This window comes from Nicotiana tabacum, chromosome 11 (assembly GCF_000715075.1).
Source record: "Nicotiana tabacum cultivar K326 chromosome 11, ASM71507v2, whole genome shotgun sequence".
Classification (NCBI taxonomy): Eukaryota; Viridiplantae; Streptophyta; class Magnoliopsida; order Solanales; family Solanaceae; genus Nicotiana; species Nicotiana tabacum.
In genome coordinates this window covers 178,704,514-178,713,207 of record NC_134090.1, presented here as the reverse complement: position 1 = coordinate 178,713,207, position 8,694 = coordinate 178,704,514, and positions in this window count along the sequence as shown.

Below are 8,694 nucleotides of genomic sequence, written 5' to 3'. Positions count from 1 at the left end.
ATGAGGATGAGAATTAAAGAAGTCAGGCGTCCACCTGGAGAATGAGGATGAGAATTGAAGAAGTCAGGCGTCCACCTGGAGAATGAGGATGAGAATTGAAGAAGTCAGGCGTCCACCTGGAGAATGAGGATGAGAATTGAAGAAATCAGGCGTCCACCTGGAGAATGAGGATGAGAATTAAAGAAGTCAGGCGTCCACCTGGAGAATGATGATGAGAATTAAAGAAGTCAGGCGTCCACCTGGAGAATGAGGATGAGAAATTAAGAAGAAGTCAGGCGTCCACCTGGAGAATGAGGATGAGAATTGAAGAAGTCAGGCGTCCACCTGGAGAATGAGGATGAGAAAAGAAGAAGTCAGGCGTCCACCTGGAGAATGAGGATGAGAAAAGAAGAAGTCAGGCGTCCACCTGGAGAATGAGGATGAGAATTGAAGAAGTCAGGCGTCCACCTGGAGAATGAGGATGAGAAAAGAAGAAGTCAGGCGTCCACCTGGAGAATGAGGATGAGAATTAAAGAAGTCAGGCGTCCACCTGGAGAATGAGGATGAGAAATGACGAAGTCAGGCGTCCACCTGGAGAATGAGGATGAGAATTGAAGAAATCAGGCGTCCACCTGGAGAATAAGGATGAGAATTAAAGAAGTCAGGCGTCCACCTGGAAAATGAGGATGAGAATTAAAGAAGTCAGGCGTCCACCTGGAGAATGAGGATGAGAAAAGAAGAAGTCAGGCGTCCACCTGGAGAATGAGGATGAGAATTGAAGAAGTCAGGCGTCCACCTGGAGAATGAGGATGAGAAAAGAAGAAGTCAGGCATCCACCTGGAGAATGAGGATAAGAAGTTAAAAAGAAGTCAGGCGTCCACCTGGAGAATGAGGATGAAGGATTGAGGAAGTCAGGCGTCCACCTGGAGAATGAGGACAAAGAATTGACGAAGTCAGGCGTCCACCTGGAGAATGAGGATGAGAATTGAAGAAATCAGGCGTCCACCTGGAGAATAAGGATGAGAATTAAAGAAGTCAGGCGTCCACCTGGAAAATGAGGATGAGAATTAAAGAAGTCAGGCGTCCACCTGGAGAATGAGGATGAGAAAAGAAGAAGTCAGGCGTCCACCTGGAGAATGAGGACGAGAAAAGAAGAAATCAGGCGTCCACCTGGAGAATGAGGATAGGAATTGAAGAAGTCAGGCGTCCACCTGGAGAATGAGGACAAAGAATTGAAGAAGTCAGGCGTCCACCTGGAGAACGAGGACAAAGAATTAAAGAAATCAGGCGTCCACCTGGAGAATGAGGATAAAGAAGTTAAGAAGGAGTCAGGCATCCACCTGGAGAATAAGGAAAATGAGAAGAAGAAATTAGGCGTCCACCTGGAGAATGAGGATGAAGAAAGAAAAGAAGAAGTCAGGCACCCACCTGAAGAACAAGGGAATACAATTGAAGTATTGAAGTCAAAAGCCCGCTCATATGAGAAAGGAGCACACTTAGAATCAATAAAGTAGAGGAATCCAACAAAATCCCCAACAAGAAACAACAAGAGTCCCAAATAGATGAAGAAAATACGGGACACAATGAAAAGGAAAACGGAATAAGTCAAATGCCCAAGAATCACCAAGATATCAAGACAACAAGAAACGCAAGGGCATGATCTAGATAAGATTTTTATAATTCATGTACCATAGTCTAGTTTAGCTTTTTTGTATTACCTTTGAAGTAAGGTGTAATAAGGAGGTCAGCAAGCAGTAAAAACAGCACGAAGCAGCAGTAACATCACAGTCCCACGGTAGTCCCAGCTACCCAAAACTTCCCGAACTACATTGACCTGATTCCTTTATAGCCAATGATATGTAGGAAACCTTTGAAGCAGAGGTTCGGTCAAATCTTTCAAAAAATGCTTCCCACGGAGTATTTGAACAGGCAAAAATCGCTCGTATCCGCTCACTTTATCTTTGCACGAAAACTCTTCGAGTTTCCGCACAAAGTGGGGCAGCTGTGAGCACGTGATTTTTGCCTTACGAAAACTACTCCAAAAATAAATCAAAAATAAAATAAATTTTTGTTAGTATGCAATTTGTGAATTTACGTGGTGTTTGTTAAATATTTGTTTTATGTCCGTAAATATTTACGTTGTCATAATAAAATGAAAAATAAAATAAAATACATGTTGCATGCATATCTAGGATTTAATTATGCATTAATTCAAAATAAAAACACAAAAATATGCATTTTTGTTCTATTTTAAATATTCCACTGTGTGATTAATGTTTTGTCTGTATGTTGAACAGTTGTTATAAAGTGATTAATATTGTCTAGAAGTTAAAATTGTTTTATAATTAAATTTAAGAATTTAAATTAGAAAATTGAAATAAAAAATAATAAAATAAAATAAAATAAAATAGAATGTGAAAATCAGACCTGGATTAAAATCCAGGCCCAAAACCAAATCCCCCCCCCCCCAGCCCAATCCAGGCAGCCCAAGTCCGGTCCAATCCAGACGAGCCAAAACGACAGTGTTTGGTCGTAGCTTCTCAGGGACCGTTGGATCAAATCCAACCAACGATTAAGATCTCACCCCCTTACCCGTAACCCGTAACCCGACCCTTTGACTCGATCCAGGCTGACCCTGAACTTAGACCAAACGACAACGTTTGGTTAAGTGGATTGATCTCAACCGTGCATCTTAATTGATCCAACGGATGAGATCAATCCACCCCACCCCTATATAAGGACCAAACCCCTACCCCGGCCCCTAACTTAACACCCCCCTCCTCTCACTGTTCATCATCGTTCCCAAACCAAACCCCTAACCCTAGCCGCCCTAGAATCCCACCGCCTGAAACCCGGCGGCAACAACGCCGCCGGTCACCAAAATAACACCCTAGAACCCCCTGAACATCCTCTATCCAGATATGCTAGCCACTTGGCTCGAATCTTCCTGAAGGTTCTCGAATCTTCATTTGAAGATTCGAGCCGAGCTTAGATCTAAACCAAACAACCCCTAGTTAACACCATAGTACCCCCTAGCATGCCTCGTTATGGATCTGATGTTTGTTTGGCTCGAATCATTTCCGAGCTTCTCGAATCTTCTTTTGAAGATTCGGACCAAACAAGAACAAACTCAGATCTGTTCTAAACTGACACCAAATGACCCCTAGGCTACCCTCACCCTTGTGTCGTATTTGGTCCCCCTCGAATCTGACCAGAAATGGTTAAGTCCCAAATCGAACCTTCAAGAACCCTAGAAATACCAGACTTTTGGATTCTGCCCAAATTAAATAAAGATTGAGGTTTAATCGACCTTAGTCGAAGTATTTTCAGTGGAAAATACTTCGACTAAGGTCTGTTTGATTTCAAACAAAGTCCAAATCCGAGTTGAGTTCGAGTCCGATTAAAATTGAAAGATTCAGAGGTATTTTTTCTGTTTCTTATGTATATTCGACATGTATTCTATGTTTGTTTCATTAGCCTGTTAATTTTTTCATATTTTTGTTTGATTAATTCTGTCATCTTTGTCTCACGCCCGTCTATATGATCAAAATATGAAACTGTTTCTGTTGGTTGTGATTATTTACAATGTAAGTAATCGACTCGATTAAGTTCGTCGATTAGTTATATTATGAATTCTCATTTATGATAATGCTGATTGAAACAGTCTGCTTCTATTGTTTTAGACTGATTATGGACAAATGTTGTAAATAGTCAACTGATTAATACTCGTCAATTAAATCATGTTTGTTTGCAAATCAGTAAATTCAAATGTATGATGTGTATATATTGTTTTCTGAACAGGGCATTGTCAGTATATTGACAATGCTCCTGTGTGTGTTTGATCTTGGTTCAATGTTTAAGTCCAGTCTGAATTGTTATAATAATTTCAGTAATATGTTGTTATGATGTTAGTTCTGAATTCAGTGTGATTTTACAAATGTTGATTAGATGTAATTGTGTTAGAAGGTTACATTCTTAGTTAGGATTCAGTCCAAAACTTTAGGATTGGTTGTAGCTGTCTTAAATCAGATTAATAATCAGGTTTGAACAGATTTTAAAAATCTGTATTGTTAGATTTTAAGTTTGACAGCAGTAATAATAGTAATCACAGTAGGATTCAGGGGGCATTTCTGGGATAAAACAGTAAGGGTAATATGATATAATAGTGGGCTGAAAGTGGATTGTTAATGGCTTTTAATTTAATGGGATAATGGGAAACAAAGGGTAATGGACTGCTTAAAATCAGGATAAGATCACTTAAAGTATTAAAAAGCAGTTTTAATGGAACTTTCTGTTTTTTTAAAGAAGAAAAGGGGTCCAGGCAGCACTTAAAAAAGATGGGGCAGACCTATATAAAAGAAGGGGATTGGGACTGACTTGGGAGAGAGACCTTAGAAGGAGAGAGTTAGTTTTTCAAGAGAAAGGGATAAGTTTTAAAAATCAGATTTAAGATCAGATTTTTTAAGAGAGCCTTTCAGACAGAAAGAAAGGAAAAAGAAGAAAAACAAGGAAAAAAGAGAGCTTTCAGACAGAATTTAGATCAGATTTTGAGAGAGATTTTAAGAAAAAAATACACCTAGAGTGACATAAAAAGAAAGAGAATCAAGCAGAAAAACCAATAATGATTTTCTGAAGAGGAAGAAGAAACAGAAAGAAACAAAAGGAGAACACACATATACACACACAATCTGAAACATATGTAGAAGAAGAAAAAGAAAAATCAGAAACACATTTCTGAATCTGTCCGGGTCTGTTTTTAGTGGTAATTTGTGGTTCAAATCTGAAATTTCTCACAAGAATACTGCTATTGTGCATTTGTTTTCCTTGGGTCTCATTATTGCTTAAATCTGTGGAAAGACTGCTATCCTGCTGATTTTGTTACTGCTGCCACTGCTGAAGTTTACTCCTTATACCTTCATTTCCAGGTACATATCCTTTTAAACTCATGTTGTGAAAAGCTTCAACACGGCCAATAAATGAAGTTTGGAGTTATGATTCTGCTTTCTGCTCATCTAAACCATTTAGTTTAAATTTCAGTTTTATTTTGTGTTGGTTAATTAGTGGTGAATTCAACACGATGGCTATAAGTTATTTACCTTATTTGAAATTCGTATAAGGTTTGTAATAATGTTATCCATTTCGAAATCTCATTAGTATAGGTATATGTGAGTTGTCAAAACAGGGAGTATGGCATAAAAATGGGCCATTGATTACATCCCATAATACCTTTAGCTAAATGTAAAGTAGAATGGAAGTATTAAGAAGTTACATTAGTAGTATATCTGGTAAAAAATATGATTTTGTTTAGATTGATATAAGTTATTATATGGCATGATGACAGGTATATTTATAATCATATGAGTAAGGTGAGTTGGTATAGCTCGTCATGATGTTAAGAATATTATGAATGTTTAGGCGCACAACTATGTTGTATGTAATACAATTCGAATTGAATCAATTCGAATAATAACTCCTTTCTCATCAATTTGATTATTTATCGTTATAAATAAATTAAGCAATTATAATTTTTGATTAAAAACAAGCATGTGAGAATGAGATGATATGTATAAGCACAAATTGCAACACTTTATATCAATGGTAATTAGAAATAGAATTTGTTAGTTTCATATACAATTCATTCTTTGGCATACATATATATGTTGTATTTGCTAAAAATCGAATTTTTATCCTTTTCTTTGAATTTGGATAGTGGGGATGAATATAATCTATACCCGGAAATTATAATCGACGGGCCACGTTTAATAATTTGTGAATTCTTTTAAAAGAATTTAAAGGCAGCCTTAAAAATGTGAATTTCTCAGGATTTTCATATAAAATGTGTAGATATAATAGACAATTTGTGGAAAATCCATAATACCATTACAAATGTTTTGCGCGATTAGGGATGCGTTCGCGTACCCTGATTATATTTAAAAAAAATCGGATTATGCGTACGCGCAATTTCGAGTGCATATTTAATAAAAAAGATTTCTCCAAAATTTCTTTAAAATAATTTCATATAACCCGAGATGTGCAGTTCATTGTCTAAATACAAGGGTGATGATGTTCCTAATTTTAATTTAATTTTTGAACATATGATTTTTTAATAAAAACCATAACATGGACAATTTTATTGTGTACACGTATGCGTGACATGATACCCGTAATTATGAAAGATATATAATACGAATATACGTACGCGTAATTCGTTTATATAATTGTAAACAATAAGTAAAAGCGGTAGTAAAATCATGCAATAAAAACGTATTTAGTAAAAATCAAGATAACTAAGCTAATAATAAAAACAGTTGAGCGACCGTGCTAGAACCACGGAATTCGGAAATGCCTAACACCTTCTTCCGGATTAACAGAATTCCTTACTCAGGATTTCTGGTTCGTAGAATAATAAACAGAGTCATATTCTCCTCGATTCAGGGATTAAAACCGGTGACTTGGGACGCCTTAAAATTCCCAGGTGGCGACTCTGAAATAATTAAATAAATCCCGTTTCGACTGTCCTTCAATTGGAGAAAACTCCCCACGCGCCCCGCGGGCGCGGTAAAAAGGAGGTGCGACATCAGCTATTGTTGTGCATACCCAAACTAGTCCTAAGACCCTTGATGGGGTTATGTGTTTACAGTCAAATGTCTGTGTATCCAAAATCCCTTGACCCTCTTGTGTGACTACTGATTCTATGTGTGATCCCCTCTTAAGGTGTTTCAATTTTGTTTGCTACTACAACTACCTCCAATCATCTCTGTTACTGATTTCTTTCAAAAATGGAATTGTCAGTCCAGTTTTTAAACAAACTCTTTTCAAACTATGTCAAGTACTCTCACGTATATTCTTAGGCTACTAGGTTCTGCCCCCTTTATGTGAGACTTGCTTTGGTACCCTTGATCTCCCTCTGAACTTGGACACATAAGAGCTGGCCCTTCCATACTGCACTTATTCTTGATCATGCAATCTGGATGTAAGCATTGCCCGGGATCCCTTGAGGTCCTTAGGGAACTCTGACACACCTAGATATGAGAAAGGCTATGGAACAATATTGGCATTTAAGGTGGTTTATTACATAACTCAGGGAGGAAGTCAGAATCAGGCTTCCTATATTTGTAACTTCTTATTTTACATTTCTCATGTAATTCAATCACATGGTCTGTAATAATTTGTAAACAAGTATTGGGGTGGCTAGTGAAAAGGGGTAGGGTAAACATGCATGTTAAGGGTAGAAAATATGTTATTAGGTTTATGTTCCTAATTGTGCATTAGAAATCATGCTTAGGGTCCATGCATGCATTAGAAATTGTTCTCTTAGGTCTCATATTTATTGTTTCAGCATGTGCACATTTGCAACATCATGCTTTAAAATCAGCACTTTATTATTATCTGCATTCCTTCCATGTGCACTTAGAAATCCTGCTCTTAGGAAATTCTGCATTCCTGCCCTATGCATTTAGAAATCCTGCTCCTAGGAAATTCTGCATTCCTGCCCTATGGGAAATTCTGCATTCCTGCCCTATGCATTTAGAAATCCTTCTCTTAGGTAATTCTGTAATCTTGCCATACGCATTTTGAAATCCTACTCTAGGAATTCTGCATTTTAGTCACCATGTTCTAGGATCTTATTTGCACTTGCATTCACACTTAGTGTAAATTGCTGATTATAAAAGAGGTAAAAAACAACTTTACACTTGATTATCTCATTTTAAATAACTGGCAAGAATCTCTGCACTTGATTAGAACAGCATGCTCCTAGGGTAAAACAAGCTCCAAACCGTCTTTTAATAATTCTCAGTAACTTCTGCATCTCGCTTTGCGCCTAGGCAAGCCTTAGGTAATGACTTAAGTAAAACTGGAACTGCCTCTGTTTAATTATCAACTGTTAAAATCAGTAGGTAAACCTGATTCAGACTTCTTTTCTGAGTCATGTAATAATCTGGTTCTGATGTTATCACTTAAACACCCTGCTTTAGGATTCTAAATTCAGACCTTAACTGTGTATGAGTCATGTTGTCTATGTGCATTATTGTGAAGGCATATCTGAGCCTTTTGCTTGTTTTTTGTGTTTTCCCCCTTAAATGCAGTCCTACTTGTTTTGTATGTCGCCTTAGTATTTTGCCTTTAAACCTGAGGGTTTGCCTAGAACTTCCTTATAGGATAGGAGTCCTAAATTCCTCCGGGACTGATAGGAAGGGACGGGTAATAACATGCAATAGAGGGTGGGAAGGGTAGATATGGATATAATAATCGATGTGCTAATACCACGTGTATCCCCTCTTTTGAGGAGTGTCATACCGGGTATTGCATTGATGTGATCCATATTACAAACAAACCCAAGATACCCCATTTACCTTCATAAGTATGCTTAGATTGCAACTCTTTTCAAAAACCTTGCTCTCATTAATTATTTTCAAATACTTGTGTATTTAAACTTAAATCCCCTATTATTTGAGCCCTATTTGTCTATTTGCTAATTGCACAAATTCACAAAAAACTATCTGGCCAGGAACCACACTAGTGGATCCTGAGGAGTGCCTAACACCTTCCCTTGGGATAATTTCAAGCCCTTACCCTGTCTCTGATTATCAAACATAGTTAGAAAAGAACCTTATGGGTGCCCTAACGCACCTTAAAATCGTTAGGTGACGACTCTTCAAAATCGAAAAACCCTTTCCCAAAAGGAAAGAGTTGTCCCATACCCAAAATTGTCAT